This window comes from Lissotriton helveticus, chromosome 10 (assembly GCF_964261635.1).
Source record: "Lissotriton helveticus chromosome 10, aLisHel1.1, whole genome shotgun sequence".
Lineage (NCBI taxonomy): Eukaryota > Metazoa > Chordata > Amphibia > Caudata > Salamandridae > Lissotriton > Lissotriton helveticus.
In genome coordinates, this window is record NC_136071.1 from 590,169,191 (window position 1) to 590,196,445 (window position 27,255).

The window sequence follows — 27,255 nt, forward strand, 5'->3', positions numbered from 1 at the left end:
GACGTTGTGAGGCTCACTTAGAGGGAGACTAGCCAAATAGCCCTGCTTTTTTTCTGAAAGACGCTTCAGAAATTGTTCAAAATGTCTCCTGGCCACTCAGGCTCGTTGGTCTAGGGGTATGATTCTCGCTTCGGGTGCGAGAGGTCCTGGGTTCAAATCCCGGACGAGCCCATGCTGTGGACATTTTCAGGATGCTTGTAATATAGGAGCATTTCTTCTTTTCAATGCTATAAGACGCTGTGTATGTCGAGAAAGTTCCTTACCCTGCACGCTATTTTCCACTTGTGGCGGGATAAAGGAGTGCAGGACTTCTTTGCAACTGCTTTTCTGGGCCAGACCAGCATGGTAGGAACATTACATGCATAGTGTTTTTCTAGTGTAATTTCAGGATATGGTTTCAAAATCGCCTCTTGGAATAAAAGTGGTCCTCATTCCTGTCTTCCAAAGAAATAGAGACCGGGTAAGGAGAGCCCAACTTTGAGCTTCAAGGACATTGGCCCTTAGTCTGTGCATTCCAGCCCAATACATGCCAACAAGATTCCTGAGTTAGTGTCTGTTTCTGTAGTGTAGTGGTTATCACGTTCGCCTTACACGCGAAAGGTCCCTGGTTCGAGACCGGGCAGAAACAGCGGTTTGCTGTTTTTAACAGTGTTTGCCTTTACTGGCTGACTTTATAGGAAAGCTGAGATAATAGAGGCTGTCTATCCCTCACCAACCTGACGTAGTGTGCTCCAGGGATCTCAGTGACAGCTCGAAAAGAGAAGTGACGATAGCTTGCGCCATTCGCTTGCTCGCCCTTTGCTCTGAAGGGTGGGCCTACTTCATGAAAGCAAGGAATGAGAGCAGAAATGCTTTTCTTGTCCTCACCACAAGCAGACACTTAGAGAAAACAAACTGTCTGAAGGACAGAGGCTTTTTAATTTCTTGTTTGATGACGGCCATGGAAAAGACAGCAATCATATTGCAGAAGAGAGCAACATGTGCAGTTGCTTGCTTTGGGTGAAGCATTCACTGACTAGCTGCCACTAACCCCTGGAGCCGTGTCAGAGGTGACTCTTGCGTGGCTCGTTGGTCTAGGGGTATGATTCTCGCTTAGGGTGCGAGAGGTCCCGGGTTCAAATCCCAGACGAGCCCTTTTTAGAGCTAAACATACAAATCGTACTAAAAATGCACTATGCCTGACTATTTCTAGTAATACTCGGTGCATTGTTGCGCAACATATTCCTAACTGCAGAAGAAAAATGGATCACCGTGCTTTTTCTGCCTACCTGCTCAGTCTCAGTGTGTCCCAGGTGATGCTTTCCCAAGCTGTACTCGCAGACATTTAGGCATCAGATATTTGTCTGTCGATGCCTGCACAAGTAAATTTTGAATACGTCTAATTGCAAGCATGTTGGATGATATCTCTGAGGTTTTCACACTTGTTCTGCACATTCTGAGCCGCTGCTGATACAGCAGAATAGAAGTAGGGTGAAGCCTTGAGAGGAACTTTGCTTTAACAGTAGTAAGCAGCAAGGTCGTTTCTGTAGTGTAGTGGTCATCACGTTCGCCTAACACGCGAAAGGTCCCCGGTTCGAGACCGGGCAGAAACACTGAGCGTTGGCTGCTTTTATGTGCACACTCTAAAACCTTATTATCTGAATGCAAGTTTAAGAAGAGGTGGTCTTTGAACACAGTGAGCCGTGGGAAACTTTCTTTACCTTTGCAAGACGAAACAAAGTTATCTGCATCCATCATCTGGGGGTCGTTCTTGTGCCTATTTTTATTTTGTTTAAGCTATGTTGTATTGTTGGGGCCTTTACACCTGTGACATTGCTGTGAAGGTTGTAAGTGGAAACATTGGCAGGTGCAGATAGAAGAGTTAGACCTAAGCCCCCCTCATGAGCCGTCAGGATGGCCGAGTGGTCTAAGGCGCCAGACTCAAGAGAGCTTGATCTTCAGTGTAGCTGAGCCTTCTGGTCTCCTCATGGAGGCGTGGGTTCAAATCCCACTTCTGACAGGTCCCTTTTACACCCGTAAATCTTCCTGTTTTTTGCAGTGCGTTCCCGGCAAACACCACAATCTTTGCAGGAACCTGTAGCATGTGAAGAGAAATCCACCAACAATCAGGCTGGGCCCTCAATCACAATTCCATGGATTTCTGGAAATGACACCTCAGGCACACCTTCCATTAAATTTGCACTCCATCACAGTAACTGCCATGCTGGGTTTCTAACTAAGCAGTTGATCCCATCATTTGTTGTGAGGCTCTCCTGCCACCTTTTGGGCAGAGAAGGCACTGTCCCTGCAAAAACACAGGCAGACATGTTCAACAGGGCTTCCTGGTTATGTGGGAGGAGCAGAATGCCATTGGTCCCCCCTTGCAAATTCTAATTTACATAAGGAAGACAGAGAGGTAGCTGGGAGTAGGCACTGCACACGGGCATTGCACTCTCTCTTATGATTTGCAGCCAATTCTAGATTGAGGCAGGAGGAAAGGAGGTGACTCGCCCAACAATGGCTATACTGAGAAGTCAGCCACTCTGGGTCTCCCAGGTGAGTGTTTCAGGCCTGTGAGCCACTCATATAAATCTCGCCTGATTGAGCCTGATCGAGCGCGTTTGAATCCAAATATCAAACCCCTCTTTCTCAGGCGCAGGAAATGGTGGGCCCTTCATTGCTTCTGGTGTGGAAGTCTATGGGGCAAGGGTCCAGGACTTGCAGAGGAGAACAATTGCCAGAAAGTGCTTGCTGTTCTCATCTGTGCCTTTTTTCTGCTCACTGGCTGATAGGAGATTGGCTGCCCCCTTTCTTGCTAGAGTGAAAAAACAACAACTTGAGAGAAAACATGACGTTGTGAGGCTCACTTAGAGGGAGACTAGCCAAATAGCCCTGCTTTTTTTCTGAAAGACGCTTCAGAAATTGTTCAAAATGTCTCCTGGCCACTCAGGCTCGTTGGTCTAGGGGTATGATTCTCGCTTCGGGTGCGAGAGGTCCTGGGTTCAAATCCCGGACGAGCCCATGCTGTGGACATTTTCAGGATGCTTGTAATATAGGAGCATTTCTTCTTTTCAATGCTATAAGACGCTATGTATGTCGAGAAAGTTCCTTACCCTGCACGCTATTTTCCACTTGTGGCGGGATAAAGGAGTGCAGGACTTCTTTGCAACTGCTTTTCTGGGCCAGACCAGCATGGTAGGAACATTACATGCATAGTGTTTTTCTAGTGTAATTTCAGGATATGGTTTCAAAATCGCCTCTTGGAATAAAAGTGGTCCTCATTCCTGTCTTCCAAAGAAATAGAGACCGGGTAAGGAGAGCCCAACTTTGAGCTTCAAGGACATTGGCCCTTAGTCTGTGCATTCCAGCCCAATACATGCCAACAAGATTCCTGAGTTAGTGTCTGTTTCTGTAGTGTAGTGGTTATCACGTTTGCCTAACACGCGAAAGGTCCCTGGTTCGAGACCGGGCAGAAACAGCGGTTTGCTGTTTTTAACAGTGTTTGCCTTTACTGGCTGACTTTATAGGAAAGCTGAGATAATAGAGGCTGTCTATCCCTCACCAACCTGACGTAGTGTGCTCCAGGGATCTCAGTGACAGCTCGAAAAGAGAAGTGACGATAGCTTGCGCCATTCGCTTGCTCGCCCTTTGCTCTGAAGGGTGGGCCTACTTCATGAAAGCAAGGAATGAGAGCAGAAATGCTTTTCTTGTCCTCACCGCAAGCAGACACTTAGAGAAAACAAACTGTCTGAAGGACAGAGGCTTTTTAATTTCTTGTTTGATGACGGCCATGGAAAAGACAGCAATCATATTGCAGAAGAGAGCAACATGTGCAGTTGCTTGCTTTGGGTGAAGCATTCACCGACTAGCTGCCACTAACCCCTGGAGCCATGTCAGAGGTGACTCTTGCGTGGCTCGTTGGTCTAGGGGTATGATTCTTGCTTAGGGTGCGAGAGGTCCCGGGTTCAAATCCCGGACGAGCCCTTTTTTGAGCTAAACATACAAATCGTACTAAAAATGCACTATGCCTGACTATTTCTAGTAATACTCGGTTGATTTTTTGCTTAACATATTCCTAACCTCAGTAGAAAAATGGATCACCGTGCTTTTTCTGCCTACCTGCTTAGTCTCAGTGTGTCCCAGGTGATGCTTTCCCAAGCTGTACTCGCAGACATTTAGGCATCAGATATTTGTCTGTCGATGCCTGCACAAGTAAATTTTGAATACGTCTAATTGCAAGCATGTTGGATGATATCTCTGAGGTTTTCACACTTGTTCTGCACATTCTGAGCCGCTGCTGATACAGCAGAATAGAAGTAGGGTGAAGCCTTGAGAGGAACTTTGCTTTAACAGTAGCAAGCAGCAAGGTCGTTTCTGTAGTGTAGTGGTCATCACGTTCGCCTAACACGCGAAAGGTCCCTGGTTCGATACCGGGCAGAAACACTGAGCGTTGGCTGCTTTTATGTGCACACTCTAAAACCTTATTATCTGAATGCAAGTTTAAGAAGAGGTGGTCTTTGAACACAGTGAGCCGTGGGAAACTTTCTTTACCTTTGCAAGACGAAACAAAGTTATCTGCATCCATCATCTGGGGGTCGTTCTTGTGCCTATTTTTATTTTGTTTAAGCTATGTTGTATTGTTGGGGCCTTTACACCTGTGACATTGCTGTGAAGGTTGTAAGTGGAAACATTGGCAGGTGCAGATAGAAGAGTTAGACCTAAGCCCCCCCTCATGAGCCGTCAGGATGGCCGAGTGGTCTAAGGCGCCAGACTCAAGAGAGCTTGATCTTCAGTGTAGCTGAGCCTTCTGGTCTCCTCATGGAGGCGTGGGTTCAAATCCCACTTCTGACAGGTCCCTTTTACACCCGTAAATCTTCCTGTTTTTTGCAGTGCGTTCCCGGCAAACACCACAATCTTTGCAGGAACCTGTAGCATGTGAAGAGAAATCCACCAACAATCAGGCTGGGCCCTTAATCACAATTCCATGGATTTCTGGAAATGACACCTCAGGCACACCTTCCATTAAATTTGCACTCCATCACAGTAACTGCCATGCTGGGTTTCTAACTGAGCAGTTGATCCCATCATTTGTTGTGAGGCTCTCCTGCCACCTTTTGGGCAGAGAAGGCACTGTCCCTGCAAAAACACAGGCAGACATGTTCAACAGGGCTTCCTGGTTATGTGGGAGGAGCAGAATGCCATTGGTCCCCCCTTGCAAATTCTAATTTACATAAGGAAGACAGAGAGGTAGCTGGGAGTAGGCACTGCACACGGGCATTGCACTCTCTCTTATGATTTGCAGCCAATTCTAGATTGAGGCAGGAGGAAAGGAGGTGACTCGCCCAACAATGGCTATACTGAGAAGTCAGCCACTCTGGGTCTCCCAGGTGAGTGTTTCAGGCCTGTGAACCACTCATATAAATCTCGCCTGATCGAGCCTGATCGAGCGCTGAGCGAGCGCGTTTGAATCCAAATATCAAACCCCTCTTTCTCAGGCGCAGGAAATGGTGGGCCCTTCATTGCTTCTGGTGTGGAAGTCTATGGGGCAAGGGTCCAGGACTTGCAGAGGAGAACAATTGCCAGAAAGTGCTTGCTGTTCTCATCTGTGCCTTTTTTCTGCTCACTGGCTGATAGGAGATTGGCTGCCCCCTTTCTTGCTAGAGTGAAAAAACAACAACTTGAGAGAAAACATGACGTTGTGAGGCTCACTTAGAGGGAGACTAGCCAAATAGCCCTGCTTTTTTTCTGAAAGACGCTTCAGAAATTGTTCAAAATGTCTCCTGGCCACTCAGGCTCGTTGGTCTAGGGGTATGATTCTCGCTTCGGGTGCGAGAGGTCCTGGGTTCAAATCCCGGACGAGCCCATGCTGTGGACATTTTCAGGATGCTTGTAATATAGGAGCATTTCTTCTTTTCAATGCTATAAGACGCTGTGTATGTCGAGAAAGTTCCTTACCCTGCACGCTATTTTCCACTTGTGGCGGGATAAAGGAGTGCAGGACTTCTTTGCAACTGCTTTTCTGGGCCAGACCAGCATGGTAGGAACATTACATGCATAGTGTTTTTCTAGTGTAATTTCAGGATATGGTTTCAAAATCGCCTCTTGGAATAAAAGTGGTCCTCATTCCTGTCTTCCAAAGAAATAGAGACCGGGTAAGGAGAGCCCAACTTTGAGCTTCAAGGACATTGGCCCTTAGTCTGTGCATTCCAGCCCAATACATGCCAACAAGATTCCTGAGTTAGTGTCTGTTTCTGTAGTGTAGTGGTTATCACGTTCGCCTTACACGCGAAAGGTCCCTGGTTCGAGACCGGGCAGAAACAGCGGTTTGCTGTTTTTAACAGTGTTTGCCTTTACTGGCTGACTTTATAGGAAAGCTGAGATAATAGAGGCTGTCTATCCCTCACCAACCTGACGTAGTGTGCTCCAGGGATCTCAGTGACAGCTCGAAAAGAGAAGTGACGATAGCTTGCGCCATTCGCTTGCTCGCCCTTTGCTCTGAAGGGTGGGCCTACTTCATGAAAGCAAGGAATGAGAGCAGAAATGCTTTTCTTGTCCTCACCACAAGCAGACACTTAGAGAAAACAAACTGTCTGAAGGACAGAGGCTTTTTAATTTCTTGTTTGATGACGGCCATGGAAAAGACAGCAATCATATTGCAGAAGAGAGCAACATGTGCAGTTACTTGCTTTGGGTGAAGCATTCACTGACTAGCTGCCACTAACCCCTGGAGCCGTGTCAGAGGTGACTCTTGCGTGGCTCGTTGGTCTAGGGGTATGATTCTCGCTTAGGGTGCGAGAGGTCCCGGGTTCAAATCCCAGACGAGCCCTTTTTAGAGCTAAACATACAAATCGTACTAAAAATGCACTATGCCTGACTATTTCTAGTAATACTCGGTGCATTGTTGCGCAACATATTCCTAACTGCAGAAGAAAAATGGATCACCGTGCTTTTTCTGCCTACCTGCTCAGTCTCAGTGTGTCCCAGGTGATGCTTTCCCAAGCTGTACTCGCAGACATTTAGGCATCAGATATTTGTCTGTCGATGCCTGCACAAGTAAATTTTGAATACGTCTAATTGCAAGCATGTTGGATGATATCTCTGAGGTTTTCACACTTGTTCTGCACATTCTGAGCCGCTGCTGATACAGCAGAATAGAAGTAGGGTGAAGCCTTGAGAGGAACTTTGCTTTAACAGTAGTAAGCAGCAAGGTCGTTTCTGTAGTGTAGTGGTCATCACGTTCGCCTAACACGCGAAAGGTCCCCGGTTCGAGACCGGGCAGAAACACTGAGCGTTGGCTGCTTTTATGTGCACACTCTAAAACCTTATTATCTGAATGCAAGTTTAAGAAGAGGTGGTCTTTGAACACAGTGAGCCGTGGGAAACTTTCTTTACCTTTGCAAGACGAAACAAAGTTATCTGCATCCATCATCTGGGGGTCGTTCTTGTGCCTATTTTTATTTTGTTTAAGCTATGTTGTATTGTTGGGGCCTTTACACCTGTGACATTGCTGTGAAGGTTGTAAGTGGAAACATTGGCAGGTGCAGATAGAAGAGTTAGACCTAAGCCCCCCTCATGAGCCGTCAGGATGGCCGAGTGGTCTAAGGCGCCAGACTCAAGAGAGCTTGATCTTCAGTGTAGCTGAGCCTTCTGGTCTCCTCATGGAGGCGTGGGTTCAAATCCCACTTCTGACAGGTCCCTTTTACACCCGTAAATCTTCCTGTTTTTTGCAGTGCGTTCCCGGCAAACACCACAATCTTTGCAGGAACCTGTAGCATGTGAAGAGAAATCCACCAACAATCAGGCTGGGCCCTTAATCACAATTCCATGGATTTCTGGAAATGACACCTCAGGCACACCTTCCATTAAATTTGCACTCCATCACAGTAACTGCCATGCTGGGTTTCTAACTGAGCAGTTGATCCCATCATTTGTTGTGAGGCTCTCCTGCCACCTTTTGGGCAGAGAAGGCACTGTCCCTGCAAAAACACAGGCAGACATGTTCAACAGGGCTTCCTGGTTATGTGGGAGGAGCAGAATGCCATTGGTCCCCCCTTGCAAATTCTAATTTACATAAGGAAGACAGAGAGGTAGCTGGGAGTAGGCACTGCACACGGGCATTGCACTCTCTCTTATGATTTGCAGCCAATTCTAGATTGAGGCAGGAGGAAAGGAGGTGACTCGCCCAACAATGGCTATACTGAGAAGTCAGCCACTCTGGGTCTCCCAGGTGAGTGTTTCAGGCCTGTGAACCACTCATATAAATCTCGCCTGATCGAGCCTGATCGAGCGCTGAGCGAGCGCGTTTGAATCCAAATATCAAACCCCTCTTTCTCAGGCGCAGGAAATGGTGGGCCCTTCATTGCTTCTGGTGTGGAAGTCTATGGGGCAAGGGTCCAGGACTTGCAGAGGAGAACAATTGCCAGAAAGTGCTTGCTGTTCTCATCTGTGCCTTTTTTCTGCTCACTGGCTGATAGGAGATTGGCTGCCCCCTTTCTTGCTAGAGTGAAAAAACAACAACTTGAGAGAAAACATGACGTTGTGAGGCTCACTTAGAGGGAGACTAGCCAAATAGCCCTGCTTTTTTTCTGAAAGACGCTTCAGAAATTGTTCAAAATGTCTCCTGGCCACTCAGGCTCGTTGGTCTAGGGGTATGATTCTCGCTTCGGGTGCGAGAGGTCCTGGGTTCAAATCCCGGACGAGCCCATGCTGTGGACATTTTCAGGATGCTTGTAATATAGGAGCATTTCTTCTTTTCAATGCTATAAGACGCTGTGTATGTCGAGAAAGTTCCTTACCCTGCACGCTATTTTCCACTTGTGGCGGGATAAAGGAGTGCAGGACTTCTTTGCAACTGCTTTTCTGGGCCAGACCAGCATGGTAGGAACATTACATGCATAGTGTTTTTCTAGTGTAATTTCAGGATATGGTTTCAAAATCGCCTCTTGGAATAAAAGTGGTCCTCATTCCTGTCTTCCAAAGAAATAGAGACCGGGTAAGGAGAGCCCAACTTTGAGCTTCAAGGACATTGGCCCTTAGTCTGTGCATTCCAGCCCAATACATGCCAACAAGATTCCTGAGTTAGTGTCTGTTTCTGTAGTGTAGTGGTTATCACGTTCGCCTTACACGCGAAAGGTCCCTGGTTCGAGACCGGGCAGAAACAGCGGTTTGCTGTTTTTAACAGTGTTTGCCTTTACTGGCTGACTTTATAGGAAAGCTGAGATAATAGAGGCTGTCTATCCCTCACCAACCTGACGTAGTGTGCTCCAGGGATCTCAGTGACAGCTCGAAAAGAGAAGTGACGATAGCTTGCGCCATTCGCTTGCTCGCCCTTTGCTCTGAAGGGTGGGCCTACTTCATGAAAGCAAGGAATGAGAGCAGAAATGCTTTTCTTGTCCTCACCACAAGCAGACACTTAGAGAAAACAAACTGTCTGAAGGACAGAGGCTTTTTAATTTCTTGTTTGATGACGGCCATGGAAAAGACAGCAATCATATTGCAGAAGAGAGCAACATGTGCAGTTGCTTGCTTTGGGTGAAGCATTCACTGACTAGCTGCCACTAACCCCTGGAGCCGTGTCAGAGGTGACTCTTGCGTGGCTCGTTGGTCTAGGGGTATGATTCTCGCTTAGGGTGCGAGAGGTCCCGGGTTCAAATCCCAGACGAGCCCTTTTTAGAGCTAAACATACAAATCGTACTAAAAATGCACTATGCCTGACTATTTCTAGTAATACTCGGTGCATTGTTGCGCAACATATTCCTAACTGCAGAAGAAAAATGGATCACCGTGCTTTTTCTGCCTACCTGCTCAGTCTCAGTGTGTCCCAGGTGATGCTTTCCCAAGCTGTACTCGCAGACATTTAGGCATCAGATATTTGTCTGTCGATGCCTGCACAAGTAAATTTTGAATACGTCTAATTGCAAGCATGTTGGATGATATCTCTGAGGTTTTCACACTTGTTCTGCACATTCTGAGCCGCTGCTGATACAGCAGAATAGAAGTAGGGTGAAGCCTTGAGAGGAACTTTGCTTTAACAGTAGTAAGCAGCAAGGTCGTTTCTGTAGTGTAGTGGTCATCACGTTCGCCTAACACGCGAAAGGTCCCCGGTTCGAGACCGGGCAGAAACACTGAGCGTTGGCTGCTTTTATGTGCACACTCTAAAACCTTATTATCTGAATGCAAGTTTAAGAAGAGGTGGTCTTTGAACACAGTGAGCCGTGGGAAACTTTCTTTACCTTTGCAAGACGAAACAAAGTTATCTGCATCCATCATCTGGGGGTCGTTCTTGTGCCTATTTTTATTTTGTTTAAGCTATGTTGTATTGTTGGGGCCTTTACACCTGTGACATTGCTGTGAAGGTTGTAAGTGGAAACATTGGCAGGTGCAGATAGAAGAGTTAGACCTAAGCCCCCCTCATGAGCCGTCAGGATGGCCGAGTGGTCTAAGGCGCCAGACTCAAGAGAGCTTGATCTTCAGTGTAGCTGAGCCTTCTGGTCTCCTCATGGAGGCGTGGGTTCAAATCCCACTTCTGACAGGTCCCTTTTACACCCGTAAATCTTCCTGTTTTTTGCAGTGCGTTCCCGGCAAACACCACAATCTTTGCAGGAACCTGTAGCATGTGAAGAGAAATCCACCAACAATCAGGCTGGGCCCTCAATCACAATTCCATGGATTTCTGGAAATGACACCTCAGGCACACCTTCCATTAAATTTGCACTCCATCACAGTAACTGCCATGCTGGGTTTCTAACTAAGCAGTTGATCCCATCATTTGTTGTGAGGCTCTCCTGCCACCTTTTGGGCAGAGAAGGCACTGTCCCTGCAAAAACACAGGCAGACATGTTCAACAGGGCTTCCTGGTTATGTGGGAGGAGCAGAATGCCATTGGTCCCCCCTTGCAAATTCTAATTTACATAAGGAAGACAGAGAGGTAGCTGGGAGTAGGCACTGCACACGGGCATTGCACTCTCTCTTATGATTTGCAGCCAATTCTAGATTGAGGCAGGAGGAAAGGAGGTGACTCGCCCAACAATGGCTATACTGAGAAGTCAGCCACTCTGGGTCTCCCAGGTGAGTGTTTCAGGCCTGTGAGCCACTCATATAAATCTCGCCTGATTGAGCCTGATCGAGCGCGTTTGAATCCAAATATCAAACCCCTCTTTCTCAGGCGCAGGAAATGGTGGGCCCTTCATTGCTTCTGGTGTGGAAGTCTATGGGGCAAGGGTCCAGGACTTGCAGAGGAGAACAATTGCCAGAAAGTGCTTGCTGTTCTCATCTGTGCCTTTTTTCTGCTCACTGGCTGATAGGAGATTGGCTGCCCCCTTTCTTGCTAGAGTGAAAAAACAACAACTTGAGAGAAAACATGACGTTGTGAGGCTCACTTAGAGGGAGACTAGCCAAATAGCCCTGCTTTTTTTCTGAAAGACGCTTCAGAAATTGTTCAAAATGTCTCCTGGCCACTCAGGCTCGTTGGTCTAGGGGTATGATTCTCGCTTCGGGTGCGAGAGGTCCTGGGTTCAAATCCCGGACGAGCCCATGCTGTGGACATTTTCAGGATGCTTGTAATATAGGAGCATTTCTTCTTTTCAATGCTATAAGACGCTATGTATGTCGAGAAAGTTCCTTACCCTGCACGCTATTTTCCACTTGTGGCGGGATAAAGGAGTGCAGGACTTCTTTGCAACTGCTTTTCTGGGCCAGACCAGCATGGTAGGAACATTACATGCATAGTGTTTTTCTAGTGTAATTTCAGGATATGGTTTCAAAATCGCCTCTTGGAATAAAAGTGGTCCTCATTCCTGTCTTCCAAAGAAATAGAGACCGGGTAAGGAGAGCCCAACTTTGAGCTTCAAGGACATTGGCCCTTAGTCTGTGCATTCCAGCCCAATACATGCCAACAAGATTCCTGAGTTAGTGTCTGTTTCTGTAGTGTAGTGGTTATCACGTTTGCCTAACACGCGAAAGGTCCCTGGTTCGAGACCGGGCAGAAACAGCGGTTTGCTGTTTTTAACAGTGTTTGCCTTTACTGGCTGACTTTATAGGAAAGCTGAGATAATAGAGGCTGTCTATCCCTCACCAACCTGACGTAGTGTGCTCCAGGGATCTCAGTGACAGCTCGAAAAGAGAAGTGACGATAGCTTGCGCCATTCGCTTGCTCGCCCTTTGCTCTGAAGGGTGGGCCTACTTCATGAAAGCAAGGAATGAGAGCAGAAATGCTTTTCTTGTCCTCACCGCAAGCAGACACTTAGAGAAAACAAACTGTCTGAAGGACAGAGGCTTTTTAATTTCTTGTTTGATGACGGCCATGGAAAAGACAGCAATCATATTGCAGAAGAGAGCAACATGTGCAGTTGCTTGCTTTGGGTGAAGCATTCACCGACTAGCTGCCACTAACCCCTGGAGCCATGTCAGAGGTGACTCTTGCGTGGCTCGTTGGTCTAGGGGTATGATTCTTGCTTAGGGTGCGAGAGGTCCCGGGTTCAAATCCCGGACGAGCCCTTTTTTGAGCTAAACATACAAATCGTACTAAAAATGCACTATGCCTGACTATTTCTAGTAATACTCGGTTGATTTTTTGCTTAACATATTCCTAACCTCAGTAGAAAAATGGATCACCGTGCTTTTTCTGCCTACCTGCTTAGTCTCAGTGTGTCCCAGGTGATGCTTTCCCAAGCTGTACTCGCAGACATTTAGGCATCAGATATTTGTCTGTCGATGCCTGCACAAGTAAATTTTGAATACGTCTAATTGCAAGCATGTTGGATGATATCTCTGAGGTTTTCACACTTGTTCTGCACATTCTGAGCCGCTGCTGATACAGCAGAATAGAAGTAGGGTGAAGCCTTGAGAGGAACTTTGCTTTAACAGTAGCAAGCAGCAAGGTCGTTTCTGTAGTGTAGTGGTCATCACGTTCGCCTAACACGCGAAAGGTCCCTGGTTCGATACCGGGCAGAAACACTGAGCGTTGGCTGCTTTTATGTGCACACTCTAAAACCTTATTATCTGAATGCAAGTTTAAGAAGAGGTGGTCTTTGAACACAGTGAGCCGTGGGAAACTTTCTTTACCTTTGCAAGACGAAACAAAGTTATCTGCATCCATCATCTGGGGGTCGTTCTTGTGCCTATTTTTATTTTGTTTAAGCTATGTTGTATTGTTGGGGCCTTTACACCTGTGACATTGCTGTGAAGGTTGTAAGTGGAAACATTGGCAGGTGCAGATAGAAGAGTTAGACCTAAGCCCCCCCTCATGAGCCGTCAGGATGGCCGAGTGGTCTAAGGCGCCAGACTCAAGAGAGCTTGATCTTCAGTGTAGCTGAGCCTTCTGGTCTCCTCATGGAGGCGTGGGTTCAAATCCCACTTCTGACAGGTCCCTTTTACACCCGTAAATCTTCCTGTTTTTTGCAGTGCGTTCCCGGCAAACACCACAATCTTTGCAGGAACCTGTAGCATGTGAAGAGAAATCCACCAACAATCAGGCTGGGCCCTTAATCACAATTCCATGGATTTCTGGAAATGACACCTCAGGCACACCTTCCATTAAATTTGCACTCCATCACAGTAACTGCCATGCTGGGTTTCTAACTGAGCAGTTGATCCCATCATTTGTTGTGAGGCTCTCCTGCCACCTTTTGGGCAGAGAAGGCACTGTCCCTGCAAAAACACAGGCAGACATGTTCAACAGGGCTTCCTGGTTATGTGGGAGGAGCAGAATGCCATTGGTCCCCCCTTGCAAATTCTAATTTACATAAGGAAGACAGAGAGGTAGCTGGGAGTAGGCACTGCACACGGGCATTGCACTCTCTCTTATGATTTGCAGCCAATTCTAGATTGAGGCAGGAGGAAAGGAGGTGACTCGCCCAACAATGGCTATACTGAGAAGTCAGCCACTCTGGGTCTCCCAGGTGAGTGTTTCAGGCCTGTGAACCACTCATATAAATCTCGCCTGATCGAGCCTGATCGAGCGCTGAGCGAGCGCGTTTGAATCCAAATATCAAACCCCTCTTTCTCAGGCGCAGGAAATGGTGGGCCCTTCATTGCTTCTGGTGTGGAAGTCTATGGGGCAAGGGTCCAGGACTTGCAGAGGAGAACAATTGCCAGAAAGTGCTTGCTGTTCTCATCTGTGCCTTTTTTCTGCTCACTGGCTGATAGGAGATTGGCTGCCCCCTTTCTTGCTAGAGTGAAAAAACAACAACTTGAGAGAAAACATGACGTTGTGAGGCTCACTTAGAGGGAGACTAGCCAAATAGCCCTGCTTTTTTTCTGAAAGACGCTTCAGAAATTGTTCAAAATGTCTCCTGGCCACTCAGGCTCGTTGGTCTAGGGGTATGATTCTCGCTTCGGGTGCGAGAGGTCCTGGGTTCAAATCCCGGACGAGCCCATGCTGTGGACATTTTCAGGATGCTTGTAATATAGGAGCATTTCTTCTTTTCAATGCTATAAGACGCTGTGTATGTCGAGAAAGTTCCTTACCCTGCACGCTATTTTCCACTTGTGGCGGGATAAAGGAGTGCAGGACTTCTTTGCAACTGCTTTTCTGGGCCAGACCAGCATGGTAGGAACATTACATGCATAGTGTTTTTCTAGTGTAATTTCAGGATATGGTTTCAAAATCGCCTCTTGGAATAAAAGTGGTCCTCATTCCTGTCTTCCAAAGAAATAGAGACCGGGTAAGGAGAGCCCAACTTTGAGCTTCAAGGACATTGGCCCTTAGTCTGTGCATTCCAGCCCAATACATGCCAACAAGATTCCTGAGTTAGTGTCTGTTTCTGTAGTGTAGTGGTTATCACGTTCGCCTTACACGCGAAAGGTCCCTGGTTCGAGACCGGGCAGAAACAGCGGTTTGCTGTTTTTAACAGTGTTTGCCTTTACTGGCTGACTTTATAGGAAAGCTGAGATAATAGAGGCTGTCTATCCCTCACCAACCTGACGTAGTGTGCTCCAGGGATCTCAGTGACAGCTCGAAAAGAGAAGTGACGATAGCTTGCGCCATTCGCTTGCTCGCCCTTTGCTCTGAAGGGTGGGCCTACTTCATGAAAGCAAGGAATGAGAGCAGAAATGCTTTTCTTGTCCTCACCACAAGCAGACACTTAGAGAAAACAAACTGTCTGAAGGACAGAGGCTTTTTAATTTCTTGTTTGATGACGGCCATGGAAAAGACAGCAATCATATTGCAGAAGAGAGCAACATGTGCAGTTGCTTGCTTTGGGTGAAGCATTCACTGACTAGCTGCCACTAACCCCTGGAGCCGTGTCAGAGGTGACTCTTGCGTGGCTCGTTGGTCTAGGGGTATGATTCTCGCTTAGGGTGCGAGAGGTCCCGGGTTCAAATCCCAGACGAGCCCTTTTTAGAGCTAAACATACAAATCGTACTAAAAATGCACTATGCCTGACTATTTCTAGTAATACTCGGTGCATTGTTGCGCAACATATTCCTAACTGCAGAAGAAAAATGGATCACCGTGCTTTTTCTGCCTACCTGCTCAGTCTCAGTGTGTCCCAGGTGATGCTTTCCCAAGCTGTACTCGCAGACATTTAGGCATCAGATATTTGTCTGTCGATGCCTGCACAAGTAAATTTTGAATACGTCTAATTGCAAGCATGTTGGATGATATCTCTGAGGTTTTCACACTTGTTCTGCACATTCTGAGCCGCTGCTGATACAGCAGAATAGAAGTAGGGTGAAGCCTTGAGAGGAACTTTGCTTTAACAGTAGTAAGCAGCAAGGTCGTTTCTGTAGTGTAGTGGTCATCACGTTCGCCTAACACGCGAAAGGTCCCCGGTTCGAGACCGGGCAGAAACACTGAGCGTTGGCTGCTTTTATGTGCACACTCTAAAACCTTATTATCTGAATGCAAGTTTAAGAAGAGGTGGTCTTTGAACACAGTGAGCCGTGGGAAACTTTCTTTACCTTTGCAAGACGAAACAAAGTTATCTGCATCCATCATCTGGGGGTCGTTCTTGTGCCTATTTTTATTTTGTTTAAGCTATGTTGTATTGTTGGGGCCTTTACACCTGTGACATTGCTGTGAAGGTTGTAAGTGGAAACATTGGCAGGTGCAGATAGAAGAGTTAGACCTAAGCCCCCCTCATGAGCCGTCAGGATGGCCGAGTGGTCTAAGGCGCCAGACTCAAGAGAGCTTGATCTTCAGTGTAGCTGAGCCTTCTGGTCTCCTCATGGAGGCGTGGGTTCAAATCCCACTTCTGACAGGTCCCTTTTACACCCGTAAATCTTCCTGTTTTTTGCAGTGCGTTCCCGGCAAACACCACAATCTTTGCAGGAACCTGTAGCATGTGAAGAGAAATCCACCAACAATCAGGCTGGGCCCTCAATCACAATTCCATGGATTTCTGGAAATGACACCTCAGGCACACCTTCCATTAAATTTGCACTCCATCACAGTAACTGCCATGCTGGGTTTCTAACTAAGCAGTTGATCCCATCATTTGTTGTGAGGCTCTCCTGCCACCTTTTGGGCAGAGAAGGCACTGTCCCTGCAAAAACACAGGCAGACATGTTCAACAGGGCTTCCTGGTTATGTGGGAGGAGCAGAATGCCATTGGTCCCCCCTTGCAAATTCTAATTTACATAAGGAAGACAGAGAGGTAGCTGGGAGTAGGCACTGCACACGGGCATTGCACTCTCTCTTATGATTTGCAGCCAATTCTAGATTGAGGCAGGAGGAAAGGAGGTGACTCGCCCAACAATGGCTATACTGAGAAGTCAGCCACTCTGGGTCTCCCAGGTGAGTGTTTCAGGCCTGTGAGCCACTCATATAAATCTCGCCTGATTGAGCCTGATCGAGCGCGTTTGAATCCAAATATCAAACCCCTCTTTCTCAGGCGCAGGAAATGGTGGGCCCTTCATTGCTTCTGGTGTGGAAGTCTATGGGGCAAGGGTCCAGGACTTGCAGAGGAGAACAATTGCCAGAAAGTGCTTGCTGTTCTCATCTGTGCCTTTTTTCTGCTCACTGGCTGATAGGAGATTGGCTGCCCCCTTTCTTGCTAGAGTGAAAAAACAACAACTTGAGAGAAAACATGACGTTGTGAGGCTCACTTAGAGGGAGACTAGCCAAATAGCCCTGCTTTTTTTCTGAAAGACGCTTCAGAAATTGTTCAAAATGTCTCCTGGCCACTCAGGCTCGTTGGTCTAGGGGTATGATTCTCGCTTCGGGTGCGAGAGGTCCTGGGTTCAAATCCCGGACGAGCCCATGCTGTGGACATTTTCAGGATGCTTGTAATATAGGAGCATTTCTTCTTTTCAATGCTATAAGACGCTATGTATGTCGAGAAAGTTCCTTACCCTGCACGCTATTTTCCACTTGTGGCGGGATAAAGGAGTGCAGGACTTCTTTGCAACTGCTTTTCTGGGCCAGACCAGCATGGTAGGAACATTACATGCATAGTGTTTTTCTAGTGTAATTTCAGGATATGGTTTCAAAATCGCCTCTTGGAATAAAAGTGGTCCTCATTCCTGTCTTCCAAAGAAATAGAGACCGGGTAAGGAGAGCCCAACTTTGAGCTTCAAGGACATTGGCCCTTAGTCTGTGCATTCCAGCCCAATACATGCCAACAAGATTCCTGAGTTAGTGTCTGTTTCTGTAGTGTAGTGGTTATCACGTTTGCCTAACACGCGAAAGGTCCCTGGTTCGAGACCGGGCAGAAACAGCGGTTTGCTGTTTTTAACAGTGTTTGCCTTTACTGGCTGACTTTATAGGAAAGCTGAGATAATAGAGGCTGTCTATCCCTCACCAACCTGACGTAGTGTGCTCCAGGGATCTCAGTGACAGCTCGAAAAGAGAAGTGACGATAGCTTGCGCCATTCGCTTGCTCGCCCTTTGCTCTGAAGGGTGGGCCTACTTCATGAAAGCAAGGAATGAGAGCAGAAATGCTTTTCTTGTCCTCACCGCAAGCAGACACTTAGAGAAAACAAACTGTCTGAAGGACAGAGGCTTTTTAATTTCTTGTTTGATGACGGCCATGGAAAAGACAGCAATCATATTGCAGAAGAGAGCAACATGTGCAGTTGCTTGCTTTGGGTGAAGCATTCACCGACTAGCTGCCACTAACCCCTGGAGCCATGTCAGAGGTGACTCTTGCGTGGCTCGTTGGTCTAGGGGTATGATTCTTGCTTAGGGTGCGAGAGGTCCCGGGTTCAAATCCCGGACGAGCCCTTTTTTGAGCTAAACATACAAATCGTACTAAAAATGCACTATGCCTGACTATTTCTAGTAATACTCGGTTGATTTTTTGCTTAACATATTCCTAACCTCAGTAGAAAAATGGATCACCGTGCTTTTTCTGCCTACCTGCTTAGTCTCAGTGTGTCCCAGGTGATGCTTTCCCAAGCTGTACTCGCAGACATTTAGGCATCAGATATTTGTCTGTCGATGCCTGCACAAGTAAATTTTGAATACGTCTAATTGCAAGCATGTTGGATGATATCTCTGAGGTTTTCACACTTGTTCTGCACATTCTGAGCCGCTGCTGATACAGCAGAATAGAAGTAGGGTGAAGCCTTGAGAGGAACTTTGCTTTAACAGTAGCAAGCAGCAAGGTCGTTTCTGTAGTGTAGTGGTCATCACGTTCGCCTAACACGCGAAAGGTCCCTGGTTCGATACCGGGCAGAAACACTGAGCGTTGGCTGCTTTTATGTGCACACTCTAAAACCTTATTATCTGAATGCAAGTTTAAGAAGAGGTGGTCTTTGAACACAGTGAGCCGTGGGAAACTTTCTTTACCTTTGCAAGACGAAACAAAGTTATCTGCATCCATCATCTGGGGGTCGTTCTTGTGCCTATTTTTATTTTGTTTAAGCTATGTTGTATTGTTGGGGCCTTTACACCTGTGACATTGCTGTGAAGGTTGTAAGTGGAAACATTGGCAGGTGCAGATAGAAGAGTTAGACCTAAGCCCCCCCTCATGAGCCGTCAGGATGGCCGAGTGGTCTAAGGCGCCAGACTCAAGAGAGCTTGATCTTCAGTGTAGCTGAGCCTTCTGGTCTCCTCATGGAGGCGTGGGTTCAAATCCCACTTCTGACAGGTCCCTTTTACACCCGTAAATCTTCCTGTTTTTTGCAGTGCGTTCCCGGCAAACACCACAATCTTTGCAGGAACCTGTAGCATGTGAAGAGAAATCCACCAACAATCAGGCTGGGCCCTTAATCACAATTCCATGGATTTCTGGAAATGACACCTCAGGCACACCTTCCATTAAATTTGCACTCCATCACAGTAACTGCCATGCTGGGTTTCTAACTGAGCAGTTGATCCCATCATTTGTTGTGAGGCTCTCCTGCCACCTTTTGGGCAGAGAAGGCACTGTCCCTGCAAAAACACAGGCAGACATGTTCAACAGGGCTTCCTGGTTATGTGGGAGGAGCAGAATGCCATTGGTCCCCCCTTGCAAATTCTAATTTACATAAGGAAGACAGAGAGGTAGCTGGGAGTAGGCACTGCACACGGGCATTGCACTCTCTCTTATGATTTGCAGCCAATTCTAGATTGAGGCAGGAGGAAAGGAGGTGACTCGCCCAACAATGGCTATACTGAGAAGTCAGCCACTCTGGGTCTCCCAGGTGAGTGTTTCAGGCCTGTGAACCACTCATATAAATCTCGCCTGATCGAGCCTGATCGAGCGCTGAGCGAGCGCGTTTGAATCCAAATATCAAACCCCTCTTTCTCAGGCGCAGGAAATGGTGGGCCCTTCATTGCTTCTGGTGTGGAAGTCTATGGGGCAAGGGTCCAGGACTTGCAGAGGAGAACAATTGCCAGAAAGTGCTTGCTGTTCTCATCTGTGCCTTTTTTCTGCTCACTGGCTGATAGGAGATTGGCTGCCCCCTTTCTTGCTAGAGTGAAAAAACAACAACTTGAGAGAAAACATGACGTTGTGAGGCTCACTTAGAGGGAGACTAGCCAAATAGCCCTGCTTTTTTTCTGAAAGACGCTTCAGAAATTGTTCAAAATGTCTCCTGGCCACTCAGGCTCGTTGGTCTAGGGGTATGATTCTCGCTTCGGGTGCGAGAGGTCCTGGGTTCAAATCCCGGACGAGCCCATGCTGTGGACATTTTCAGGATGCTTGTAATATAGGAGCATTTCTTCTTTTCAATGCTATAAGACGCTGTGTATGTCGAGAAAGTTCCTTACCCTGCACGCTATTTTCCACTTGTGGCGGGATAAAGGAGTGCAGGACTTCTTTGCAACTGCTTTTCTGGGCCAGACCAGCATGGTAGGAACATTACATGCATAGTGTTTTTCTAGTGTAATTTCAGGATATGGTTTCAAAATCGCCTCTTGGAATAAAAGTGGTCCTCATTCCTGTCTTCCAAAGAAATAGAGACCGGGTAAGGAGAGCCCAACTTTGAGCTTCAAGGACATTGGCCCTTAGTCTGTGCATTCCAGCCCAATACATGCCAACAAGATTCCTGAGTTAGTGTCTGTTTCTGTAGTGTAGTGGTTATCACGTTCGCCTTACACGCGAAAGGTCCCTGGTTCGAGACCGGGCAGAAACAGCGGTTTGCTGTTTTTAACAGTGTTTGCCTTTACTGGCTGACTTTATAGGAAAGCTGAGATAATAGAGGCTGTCTATCCCTCACCAACCTGACGTAGTGTGCTCCAGGGATCTCAGTGACAGCTCGAAAAGAGAAGTGACGATAGCTTGCGCCATTCGCTTGCTCGCCCTTTGCTCTGAAGGGTGGGCCTACTTCATGAAAGCAAGGAATGAGAGCAGAAATGCTTTTCTTGTCCTCACCACAAGCAGACACTTAGAGAAAACAAACTGTCTGAAGGACAGAGGCTTTTTAATTTCTTGTTTGATGACGGCCATGGAAAAGACAGCAATCATATTGCAGAAGAGAGCAACATGTGCAGTTACTTGCTTTGGGTGAAGCATTCACTGACTAGCTGCCACTAACCCCTGGAGCCGTGTCAGAGGTGACTCTTGCGTGGCTCGTTGGTCTAGGGGTATGATTCTCGCTTAGGGTGCGAGAGGTCCCGGGTTCAAATCCCAGACGAGCCCTTTTTAGAGCTAAACATACAAATCGTACTAAAAATGCACTATGCCTGACTATTTCTAGTAATACTCGGTGCATTGTTGCGCAACATATTCCTAACTGCAGAAGAAAAATGGATCACCGTGCTTTTTCTGCCTACCTGCTCAGTCTCAGTGTGTCCCAGGTGATGCTTTCCCAAGCTGTACTCGCAGACATTTAGGCATCAGATATTTGTCTGTCGATGCCTGCACAAGTAAATTTTGAATACGTCTAATTGCAAGCATGTTGGATGATATCTCTGAGGTTTTCACACTTGTTCTGCACATTCTGAGCCGCTGCTGATACAGCAGAATAGAAGTAGGGTGAAGCCTTGAGAGGAACTTTGCTTTAACAGTAGTAAGCAGCAAGGTCGTTTCTGTAGTGTAGTGGTCATCACGTTCGCCTAACACGCGAAAGGTCCCCGGTTCGAGACCGGGCAGAAACACTGAGCGTTGGCTGCTTTTATGTGCACACTCTAAAACCTTATTATCTGAATGCAAGTTTAAGAAGAGGTGGTCTTTGAACACAGTGAGCCGTGGGAAACTTTCTTTACCTTTGCAAGACGAAACAAAGTTATCTGCATCCATCATCTGGGGGTCGTTCTTGTGCCTATTTTTATTTTGTTTAAGCTATGTTGTATTGTTGGGGCCTTTACACCTGTGACATTGCTGTGAAGGTTGTAAGTGGAAACATTGGCAGGTGCAGATAGAAGAGTTAGACCTAAGCCCCCCTCATGAGCCGTCAGGATGGCCGAGTGGTCTAAGGCGCCAGACTCAAGAGAGCTTGATCTTCAGTGTAGCTGAGCCTTCTGGTCTCCTCATGGAGGCGTGGGTTCAAATCCCACTTCTGACAGGTCCCTTTTACACCCGTAAATCTTCCTGTTTTTTGCAGTGCGTTCCCGGCAAACACCACAATCTTTGCAGGAACCTGTAGCATGTGAAGAGAAATCCACCAACAATCAGGCTGGGCCCTCAATCACAATTCCATGGATTTCTGGAAATGACACCTCAGGCACACCTTCCATTAAATTTGCACTCCATCACAGTAACTGCCATGCTGGGTTTCTAACTAAGCAGTTGATCCCATCATTTGTTGTGAGGCTCTCCTGCCACCTTTTGGGCAGAGAAGGCACTGTCCCTGCAAAAACACAGGCAGACATGTTCAACAGGGCTTCCTGGTTATGTGGGAGGAGCAGAATGCCATTGGTCCCCCCTTGCAAATTCTAATTTACATAAGGAAGACAGAGAGGTAGCTGGGAGTAGGCACTGCACACGGGCATTGCACTCTCTCTTATGATTTGCAGCCAATTCTAGATTGAGGCAGGAGGAAAGGAGGTGACTCGCCCAACAATGGCTATACTGAGAAGTCAGCCACTCTGGGTCTCCCAGGTGAGTGTTTCAGGCCTGTGAGCCACTCATATAAATCTCGCCTGATTGAGCCTGATCGAGCGCGTTTGAATCCAAATATCAAACCCCTCTTTCTCAGGCGCAGGAAATGGTGGGCCCTTCATTGCTTCTGGTGTGGAAGTCTATGGGGCAAGGGTCCAGGACTTGCAGAGGAGAACAATTGCCAGAAAGTGCTTGCTGTTCTCATCTGTGCCTTTTTTCTGCTCACTGGCTGATAGGAGATTGGCTGCCCCCTTTCTTGCTAGAGTGAAAAAACAACAACTTGAGAGAAAACATGACGTTGTGAGGCTCACTTAGAGGGAGACTAGCCAAATAGCCCTGCTTTTTTTCTGAAAGACGCTTCAGAAATTGTTCAAAATGTCTCCTGGCCACTCAGGCTCGTTGGTCTAGGGGTATGATTCTCGCTTCGGGTGCGAGAGGTCCTGGGTTCAAATCCCGGACGAGCCCATGCTGTGGACATTTTCAGGATGCTTGTAATATAGGAGCATTTCTTCTTTTCAATGCTATAAGACGCTATGTATGTCGAGAAAGTTCCTTACCCTGCACGCTATTTTCCACTTGTGGCGGGATAAAGGAGTGCAGGACTTCTTTGCAACTGCTTTTCTGGGCCAGACCAGCATGGTAGGAACATTACATGCATAGTGTTTTTCTAGTGTAATTTCAGGATATGGTTTCAAAATCGCCTCTTGGAATAAAAGTGGTCCTCATTCCTGTCTTCCAAAGAAATAGAGACCGGGTAAGGAGAGCCCAACTTTGAGCTTCAAGGACATTGGCCCTTAGTCTGTGCATTCCAGCCCAATACATGCCAACAAGATTCCTGAGTTAGTGTCTGTTTCTGTAGTGTAGTGGTTATCACGTTTGCCTAACACGCGAAAGGTCCCTGGTTCGAGACCGGGCAGAAACAGCGGTTTGCTGTTTTTAACAGTGTTTGCCTTTACTGGCTGACTTTATAGGAAAGCTGAGATAATAGAGGCTGTCTATCCCTCACCAACCTGACGTAGTGTGCTCCAGGGATCTCAGTGACAGCTCGAAAAGAGAAGTGACGATAGCTTGCGCCATTCGCTTGCTCGCCCTTTGCTCTGAAGGGTGGGCCTACTTCATGAAAGCAAGGAATGAGAGCAGAAATGCTTTTCTTGTCCTCACCGCAAGCAGACACTTAGAGAAAACAAACTGTCTGAAGGACAGAGGCTTTTTAATTTCTTGTTTGATGACGGCCATGGAAAAGACAGCAATCATATTGCAGAAGAGAGCAACATGTGCAGTTGCTTGCTTTGGGTGAAGCATTCACCGACTAGCTGCCACTAACCCCTGGAGCCATGTCAGAGGTGACTCTTGCGTGGCTCGTTGGTCTAGGGGTATGATTCTTGCTTAGGGTGCGAGAGGTCCCGGGTTCAAATCCCGGACGAGCCCTTTTTTGAGCTAAACATACAAATCGTACTAAAAATGCACTATGCCTGACTATTTCTAGTAATACTCGGTTGATTTTTTGCTTAACATATTCCTAACCTCAGTAGAAAAATGGATCACCGTGCTTTTTCTGCCTACCTGCTTAGTCTCAGTGTGTCCCAGGTGATGCTTTCCCAAGCTGTACTCGCAGACATTTAGGCATCAGATATTTGTCTGTCGATGCCTGCACAAGTAAATTTTGAATACGTCTAATTGCAAGCATGTTGGATGATATCTCTGAGGTTTTCACACTTGTTCTGCACATTCTGAGCCGCTGCTGATACAGCAGAATAGAAGTAGGGTGAAGCCTTGAGAGGAACTTTGCTTTAACAGTAGCAAGCAGCAAGGTCGTTTCTGTAGTGTAGTGGTCATCACGTTCGCCTAACACGCGAAAGGTCCCTGGTTCGATACCGGGCAGAAACACTGAGCGTTGGCTGCTTTTATGTGCACACTCTAAAACCTTATTATCTGAATGCAAGTTTAAGAAGAGGTGGTCTTTGAACACAGTGAGCCGTGGGAAACTTTCTTTACCTTTGCAAGACGAAACAAAGTTATCTGCATCCATCATCTGGGGGTCGTTCTTGTGCCTATTTTTATTTTGTTTAAGCTATGTTGTATTGTTGGGGCCTTTACACCTGTGACATTGCTGTGAAGGTTGTAAGTGGAAACATTGGCAGGTGCAGATAGAAGAGTTAGACCTAAGCCCCCCCTCATGAGCCGTCAGGATGGCCGAGTGGTCTAAGGCGCCAGACTCAAGAGAGCTTGATCTTCAGTGTAGCTGAGCCTTCTGGTCTCCTCATGGAGGCGTGGGTTCAAATCCCACTTCTGACAGGTCCCTTTTACACCCGTAAATCTTCCTGTTTTTTGCAGTGCGTTCCCGGCAAACACCACAATCTTTGCAGGAACCTGTAGCATGTGAAGAGAAATCCACCAACAATCAGGCTGGGCCCTTAATCACAATTCCATGGATTTCTGGAAATGACACCTCAGGCACACCTTCCATTAAATTTGCACTCCATCACAGTAACTGCCATGCTGGGTTTCTAACTGAGCAGTTGATCCCATCATTTGTTGTGAGGCTCTCCTGCCACCTTTTGGGCAGCGAAGGCACTGTCCCTGCAAAAACACAGGCAGACATGTTCAACAGGGCTTCCTGGTTATGTGGGAGGAGCAGAATGCCATTGGTCCCCCCTTGCAAATTCTAATTTACATAAGGAAGACAGAGAGGTAGCTGGGAGTAGGCACTGCACACGGGCATTGCACTCTCTCTTATGATTTGCAGCCAATTCTAGATTGAGGCAGGAGGAAAGGAGGTGACTCGCCCAACAATGGCTATACTGAGAAGTCAGCCACTCTGGGTCTCCCAGGTGAGTGTTTCAGGCCTGTGAACCACTCATATAAATCTCGCCTGATCGAGCCTGATCGAGCGCTGAGCGAGCGCGTTTGAATCCAAATATCAAACCCCTCTTTCTCAGGCGCAGGAAATGGTGGGCCCTTCATTGCTTCTGGTGTGGAAGTCTATGGGGCAAGGGTCCAGGACTTGCAGAGGAGAACAATTGCCAGAAAGTGCTTGCTGTTCTCATCTGTGCCTTTTTTCTGCTCACTGGCTGATAGGAGATTGGCTGCCCCCTTTCTTGCTAGAGTGAAAAAACAACAACTTGAGAGAAAACATGACGTTGTGAGGCTCACTTAGAGGGAGACTAGCCAAATAGCCCTGCTTTTTTTCTGAAAGACGCTTCAGAAATTGTTCAAAATGTCTCCTGGCCACTCAGGCTCGTTGGTCTAGGGGTATGATTCTCGCTTTGGGTGCGAGAGGTCCCGGGTTCAAATCCCGGACGAGCCCATGCTGTGGACATTTTCAGGATGCTTGTAATATAGGAGCATTTCTTCTTTTCAATGCTATAAGACGCTGTGTATGTCGAGAAAGTTCCTTACCCTGCACGCTATTTTCCACTTGTGGCGGGATAAAGGAGTGCAGGACTTCTTTGCAACTGCTTTTCTGGGCCAGACCAGCATGGTAGGAACATTACATGCATAGTGTTTTTCTAGTGTAATTTCAGGATATGGTTTCAAAATCGCCTCTTGGAATAAAAGTGGTCCTCATTCCTGTCTTCCAAAGAAATAGAGACCGGGTAAGGAGAGCCCAACTTTGAGCTTCAAGGACATTGGCCCTTAGTCTGTGCATTCCAGCCCAATACATGCCAACAAGATTCCTGAGTTAGTGTCTGTTTCTGTAGTGTAGTGGTTATCACGTTCGCCTTACACGCGAAAGGTCCCTGGTTCGAGACCGGGCAGAAACAGCGGTTTGCTGTTTTTAACAGTGTTTGCCTTTACTGGCTGACTTTATAGGAAAGCTGAGATAATAGAGGCTGTCTATCCCTCACCAACCTGACGTAGTGTGCTCCAGGGATCTCAGTGACAGCTCGAAAAGAGAAGTGACGATAGCTTGCGCCATTCGCTTGCTCGCCCTTTGCTCTGAAGGGTGGGCCTACTTCATGAAAGCAAGGAATGAGAGCAGAAATGCTTTTCTTGTCCTCACCACAAGCAGACACTTAGAGAAAACAAACTGTCTGAAGGACAGAGGCTTTTTAATTTCTTGTTTGATGACGGCCATGGAAAAGACAGCAATCATATTGCAGAAGAGAGCAACATGTGCAGTTGCTTGCTTTGGGTGAAGCATTCACTGACTAGCTGCCACTAACCCCTGGAGCCGTGTCAGAGGTGACTCTTGCGTGGCTCGTTGGTCTAGGGGTATGATTCTCGCTTAGGGTGCGAGAGGTCCCGGGTTCAAATCCCGGACGAGCCCTTTTTAGAGCTAAACATACAAATCGTACTAAAAATGCACTATGCCTGACTATTTCTAGTAATACTCGGTGCATTGTTGCGCAACATATTCCTAACCTCAGAAGAAAAATGGATCACCGTGCTTTTTCTGCCTACCTGCTTAGTCTCAGTGTGTCCCAGGTGATGCTTTCCCAAGCTGTACTCGCAGACATTTAGGCATCAGATATTTGTCTGTCGATGCCTGCACAAGTAAATTTTGAATACGTCTAATTGCAAGCATGTTGGATGATATCTCTGAGGTTTTCACACTTGTTCTGCACATTCTGAGCCGCTGCTGATACAGCAGAATAGAAGTAGGGTGAAGCCTTGAGAGGAACTTTGCTTTAACAGTAGCAAGCAGCAAGGTCGTTTCTGCAGTGTAGTGGTCATCACGTTCGCCTAACACGCGAAAGGTCCCCGGTTCGAGACCGGGCAGAAACACTGAGCGTTGGCTGCTTTTATGTGCACACTCTAAAACCTTATTATCTGAATGCAAGTTTAAGAAGAGGTGGTCTTTGAACACAGTGAGCCGTGGGAAACTTTCTTTACCTTTGCAAGACGAAACAAAGTTATCTGCATC

The 27,255-nt window shown here is 47.1% G+C and overlaps 49 non-coding genes across 49 annotated transcripts; all 49 read left to right on the plus strand.

The window, feature by feature from the left end:
- The first annotated feature begins 99 nt into the window (after positions 1 to 99).
- Positions 100 to 171, plus strand: TRNAP-CGG (transfer RNA proline (anticodon CGG)). The gene has a single exon. It is a non-coding gene; the product is annotated as a tRNA-Pro (tRNA).
- Positions 172 to 555: 384 nt separating this feature from the next.
- On the plus strand, positions 556 to 628 carry TRNAV-UAC (transfer RNA valine (anticodon UAC)). Its single transcript has one exon. It is a non-coding gene; the product is annotated as a tRNA-Val (tRNA).
- Positions 629 to 1,062: 434 nt separating this feature from the next.
- On the plus strand, positions 1,063 to 1,134 carry TRNAP-AGG (transfer RNA proline (anticodon AGG)). Its single transcript has one exon. It is a non-coding gene; the product is annotated as a tRNA-Pro (tRNA).
- Positions 1,135 to 1,519: 385 nt separating this feature from the next.
- TRNAV-AAC (transfer RNA valine (anticodon AAC)) lies at positions 1,520 to 1,592 on the plus strand. The gene has a single exon. It is a non-coding gene; the product is annotated as a tRNA-Val (tRNA).
- A 295-nt stretch (positions 1,593 to 1,887) lies between these two features.
- Positions 1,888 to 1,999, plus strand: TRNAL-CAA (transfer RNA leucine (anticodon CAA)). Its single transcript has 2 exons — positions 1,888 to 1,925; positions 1,954 to 1,999. It is a non-coding gene; the product is annotated as a tRNA-Leu (tRNA).
- A 929-nt stretch (positions 2,000 to 2,928) lies between these two features.
- On the plus strand, positions 2,929 to 3,000 carry TRNAP-CGG (transfer RNA proline (anticodon CGG)). Its single transcript has one exon. It is a non-coding gene; the product is annotated as a tRNA-Pro (tRNA).
- Positions 3,001 to 3,384: 384 nt separating this feature from the next.
- On the plus strand, positions 3,385 to 3,457 carry TRNAV-AAC (transfer RNA valine (anticodon AAC)). The gene has a single exon. It is a non-coding gene; the product is annotated as a tRNA-Val (tRNA).
- Positions 3,458 to 3,891: 434 nt separating this feature from the next.
- Positions 3,892 to 3,963, plus strand: TRNAP-AGG (transfer RNA proline (anticodon AGG)). Its single transcript has one exon. It is a non-coding gene; the product is annotated as a tRNA-Pro (tRNA).
- A 386-nt stretch (positions 3,964 to 4,349) lies between these two features.
- TRNAV-AAC (transfer RNA valine (anticodon AAC)) lies at positions 4,350 to 4,422 on the plus strand. Its single transcript has one exon. It is a non-coding gene; the product is annotated as a tRNA-Val (tRNA).
- Positions 4,423 to 4,718: 296 nt separating this feature from the next.
- On the plus strand, positions 4,719 to 4,830 carry TRNAL-CAA (transfer RNA leucine (anticodon CAA)). The gene is made up of 2 exons: positions 4,719 to 4,756; positions 4,785 to 4,830. It is a non-coding gene; the product is annotated as a tRNA-Leu (tRNA).
- A 940-nt stretch (positions 4,831 to 5,770) lies between these two features.
- TRNAP-CGG (transfer RNA proline (anticodon CGG)) lies at positions 5,771 to 5,842 on the plus strand. The gene has a single exon. It is a non-coding gene; the product is annotated as a tRNA-Pro (tRNA).
- A 384-nt stretch (positions 5,843 to 6,226) lies between these two features.
- On the plus strand, positions 6,227 to 6,299 carry TRNAV-UAC (transfer RNA valine (anticodon UAC)). Its single transcript has one exon. It is a non-coding gene; the product is annotated as a tRNA-Val (tRNA).
- A 434-nt stretch (positions 6,300 to 6,733) lies between these two features.
- TRNAP-AGG (transfer RNA proline (anticodon AGG)) lies at positions 6,734 to 6,805 on the plus strand. The gene has a single exon. It is a non-coding gene; the product is annotated as a tRNA-Pro (tRNA).
- A 385-nt stretch (positions 6,806 to 7,190) lies between these two features.
- Positions 7,191 to 7,263, plus strand: TRNAV-AAC (transfer RNA valine (anticodon AAC)). Its single transcript has one exon. It is a non-coding gene; the product is annotated as a tRNA-Val (tRNA).
- Positions 7,264 to 7,558: 295 nt separating this feature from the next.
- Positions 7,559 to 7,670, plus strand: TRNAL-CAA (transfer RNA leucine (anticodon CAA)). Its single transcript has 2 exons — positions 7,559 to 7,596; positions 7,625 to 7,670. It is a non-coding gene; the product is annotated as a tRNA-Leu (tRNA).
- A 940-nt stretch (positions 7,671 to 8,610) lies between these two features.
- TRNAP-CGG (transfer RNA proline (anticodon CGG)) lies at positions 8,611 to 8,682 on the plus strand. Its single transcript has one exon. It is a non-coding gene; the product is annotated as a tRNA-Pro (tRNA).
- Positions 8,683 to 9,066: 384 nt separating this feature from the next.
- TRNAV-UAC (transfer RNA valine (anticodon UAC)) lies at positions 9,067 to 9,139 on the plus strand. Its single transcript has one exon. It is a non-coding gene; the product is annotated as a tRNA-Val (tRNA).
- A 434-nt stretch (positions 9,140 to 9,573) lies between these two features.
- On the plus strand, positions 9,574 to 9,645 carry TRNAP-AGG (transfer RNA proline (anticodon AGG)). The gene has a single exon. It is a non-coding gene; the product is annotated as a tRNA-Pro (tRNA).
- Positions 9,646 to 10,030: 385 nt separating this feature from the next.
- Positions 10,031 to 10,103, plus strand: TRNAV-AAC (transfer RNA valine (anticodon AAC)). The gene has a single exon. It is a non-coding gene; the product is annotated as a tRNA-Val (tRNA).
- Positions 10,104 to 10,398: 295 nt separating this feature from the next.
- Positions 10,399 to 10,510, plus strand: TRNAL-CAA (transfer RNA leucine (anticodon CAA)). Its single transcript has 2 exons — positions 10,399 to 10,436; positions 10,465 to 10,510. It is a non-coding gene; the product is annotated as a tRNA-Leu (tRNA).
- Positions 10,511 to 11,439: 929 nt separating this feature from the next.
- TRNAP-CGG (transfer RNA proline (anticodon CGG)) lies at positions 11,440 to 11,511 on the plus strand. Its single transcript has one exon. It is a non-coding gene; the product is annotated as a tRNA-Pro (tRNA).
- Positions 11,512 to 11,895: 384 nt separating this feature from the next.
- TRNAV-AAC (transfer RNA valine (anticodon AAC)) lies at positions 11,896 to 11,968 on the plus strand. Its single transcript has one exon. It is a non-coding gene; the product is annotated as a tRNA-Val (tRNA).
- A 434-nt stretch (positions 11,969 to 12,402) lies between these two features.
- On the plus strand, positions 12,403 to 12,474 carry TRNAP-AGG (transfer RNA proline (anticodon AGG)). The gene has a single exon. It is a non-coding gene; the product is annotated as a tRNA-Pro (tRNA).
- Positions 12,475 to 12,860: 386 nt separating this feature from the next.
- On the plus strand, positions 12,861 to 12,933 carry TRNAV-AAC (transfer RNA valine (anticodon AAC)). Its single transcript has one exon. It is a non-coding gene; the product is annotated as a tRNA-Val (tRNA).
- A 296-nt stretch (positions 12,934 to 13,229) lies between these two features.
- On the plus strand, positions 13,230 to 13,341 carry TRNAL-CAA (transfer RNA leucine (anticodon CAA)). Its single transcript has 2 exons — positions 13,230 to 13,267; positions 13,296 to 13,341. It is a non-coding gene; the product is annotated as a tRNA-Leu (tRNA).
- A 940-nt stretch (positions 13,342 to 14,281) lies between these two features.
- TRNAP-CGG (transfer RNA proline (anticodon CGG)) lies at positions 14,282 to 14,353 on the plus strand. The gene has a single exon. It is a non-coding gene; the product is annotated as a tRNA-Pro (tRNA).
- A 384-nt stretch (positions 14,354 to 14,737) lies between these two features.
- TRNAV-UAC (transfer RNA valine (anticodon UAC)) lies at positions 14,738 to 14,810 on the plus strand. The gene has a single exon. It is a non-coding gene; the product is annotated as a tRNA-Val (tRNA).
- A 434-nt stretch (positions 14,811 to 15,244) lies between these two features.
- Positions 15,245 to 15,316, plus strand: TRNAP-AGG (transfer RNA proline (anticodon AGG)). Its single transcript has one exon. It is a non-coding gene; the product is annotated as a tRNA-Pro (tRNA).
- Positions 15,317 to 15,701: 385 nt separating this feature from the next.
- TRNAV-AAC (transfer RNA valine (anticodon AAC)) lies at positions 15,702 to 15,774 on the plus strand. The gene has a single exon. It is a non-coding gene; the product is annotated as a tRNA-Val (tRNA).
- A 295-nt stretch (positions 15,775 to 16,069) lies between these two features.
- TRNAL-CAA (transfer RNA leucine (anticodon CAA)) lies at positions 16,070 to 16,181 on the plus strand. The gene is made up of 2 exons: positions 16,070 to 16,107; positions 16,136 to 16,181. It is a non-coding gene; the product is annotated as a tRNA-Leu (tRNA).
- A 929-nt stretch (positions 16,182 to 17,110) lies between these two features.
- On the plus strand, positions 17,111 to 17,182 carry TRNAP-CGG (transfer RNA proline (anticodon CGG)). The gene has a single exon. It is a non-coding gene; the product is annotated as a tRNA-Pro (tRNA).
- Positions 17,183 to 17,566: 384 nt separating this feature from the next.
- Positions 17,567 to 17,639, plus strand: TRNAV-AAC (transfer RNA valine (anticodon AAC)). Its single transcript has one exon. It is a non-coding gene; the product is annotated as a tRNA-Val (tRNA).
- Positions 17,640 to 18,073: 434 nt separating this feature from the next.
- Positions 18,074 to 18,145, plus strand: TRNAP-AGG (transfer RNA proline (anticodon AGG)). The gene has a single exon. It is a non-coding gene; the product is annotated as a tRNA-Pro (tRNA).
- Positions 18,146 to 18,531: 386 nt separating this feature from the next.
- On the plus strand, positions 18,532 to 18,604 carry TRNAV-AAC (transfer RNA valine (anticodon AAC)). Its single transcript has one exon. It is a non-coding gene; the product is annotated as a tRNA-Val (tRNA).
- Positions 18,605 to 18,900: 296 nt separating this feature from the next.
- TRNAL-CAA (transfer RNA leucine (anticodon CAA)) lies at positions 18,901 to 19,012 on the plus strand. The gene is made up of 2 exons: positions 18,901 to 18,938; positions 18,967 to 19,012. It is a non-coding gene; the product is annotated as a tRNA-Leu (tRNA).
- A 940-nt stretch (positions 19,013 to 19,952) lies between these two features.
- On the plus strand, positions 19,953 to 20,024 carry TRNAP-CGG (transfer RNA proline (anticodon CGG)). Its single transcript has one exon. It is a non-coding gene; the product is annotated as a tRNA-Pro (tRNA).
- Positions 20,025 to 20,408: 384 nt separating this feature from the next.
- TRNAV-UAC (transfer RNA valine (anticodon UAC)) lies at positions 20,409 to 20,481 on the plus strand. Its single transcript has one exon. It is a non-coding gene; the product is annotated as a tRNA-Val (tRNA).
- Positions 20,482 to 20,915: 434 nt separating this feature from the next.
- TRNAP-AGG (transfer RNA proline (anticodon AGG)) lies at positions 20,916 to 20,987 on the plus strand. Its single transcript has one exon. It is a non-coding gene; the product is annotated as a tRNA-Pro (tRNA).
- A 385-nt stretch (positions 20,988 to 21,372) lies between these two features.
- On the plus strand, positions 21,373 to 21,445 carry TRNAV-AAC (transfer RNA valine (anticodon AAC)). The gene has a single exon. It is a non-coding gene; the product is annotated as a tRNA-Val (tRNA).
- Positions 21,446 to 21,740: 295 nt separating this feature from the next.
- On the plus strand, positions 21,741 to 21,852 carry TRNAL-CAA (transfer RNA leucine (anticodon CAA)). Its single transcript has 2 exons — positions 21,741 to 21,778; positions 21,807 to 21,852. It is a non-coding gene; the product is annotated as a tRNA-Leu (tRNA).
- Positions 21,853 to 22,781: 929 nt separating this feature from the next.
- On the plus strand, positions 22,782 to 22,853 carry TRNAP-CGG (transfer RNA proline (anticodon CGG)). The gene has a single exon. It is a non-coding gene; the product is annotated as a tRNA-Pro (tRNA).
- A 384-nt stretch (positions 22,854 to 23,237) lies between these two features.
- TRNAV-AAC (transfer RNA valine (anticodon AAC)) lies at positions 23,238 to 23,310 on the plus strand. Its single transcript has one exon. It is a non-coding gene; the product is annotated as a tRNA-Val (tRNA).
- Positions 23,311 to 23,744: 434 nt separating this feature from the next.
- On the plus strand, positions 23,745 to 23,816 carry TRNAP-AGG (transfer RNA proline (anticodon AGG)). The gene has a single exon. It is a non-coding gene; the product is annotated as a tRNA-Pro (tRNA).
- Positions 23,817 to 24,202: 386 nt separating this feature from the next.
- TRNAV-AAC (transfer RNA valine (anticodon AAC)) lies at positions 24,203 to 24,275 on the plus strand. Its single transcript has one exon. It is a non-coding gene; the product is annotated as a tRNA-Val (tRNA).
- Positions 24,276 to 24,571: 296 nt separating this feature from the next.
- Positions 24,572 to 24,683, plus strand: TRNAL-CAA (transfer RNA leucine (anticodon CAA)). The gene is made up of 2 exons: positions 24,572 to 24,609; positions 24,638 to 24,683. It is a non-coding gene; the product is annotated as a tRNA-Leu (tRNA).
- Positions 24,684 to 25,623: 940 nt separating this feature from the next.
- TRNAP-UGG (transfer RNA proline (anticodon UGG)) lies at positions 25,624 to 25,695 on the plus strand. Its single transcript has one exon. It is a non-coding gene; the product is annotated as a tRNA-Pro (tRNA).
- A 384-nt stretch (positions 25,696 to 26,079) lies between these two features.
- Positions 26,080 to 26,152, plus strand: TRNAV-UAC (transfer RNA valine (anticodon UAC)). The gene has a single exon. It is a non-coding gene; the product is annotated as a tRNA-Val (tRNA).
- Positions 26,153 to 26,586: 434 nt separating this feature from the next.
- On the plus strand, positions 26,587 to 26,658 carry TRNAP-AGG (transfer RNA proline (anticodon AGG)). The gene has a single exon. It is a non-coding gene; the product is annotated as a tRNA-Pro (tRNA).
- Positions 26,659 to 27,043: 385 nt separating this feature from the next.
- On the plus strand, positions 27,044 to 27,116 carry TRNAV-AAC (transfer RNA valine (anticodon AAC)). Its single transcript has one exon. It is a non-coding gene; the product is annotated as a tRNA-Val (tRNA).
- The last annotated feature ends 139 nt before the right edge of the window (positions 27,117 to 27,255 follow it).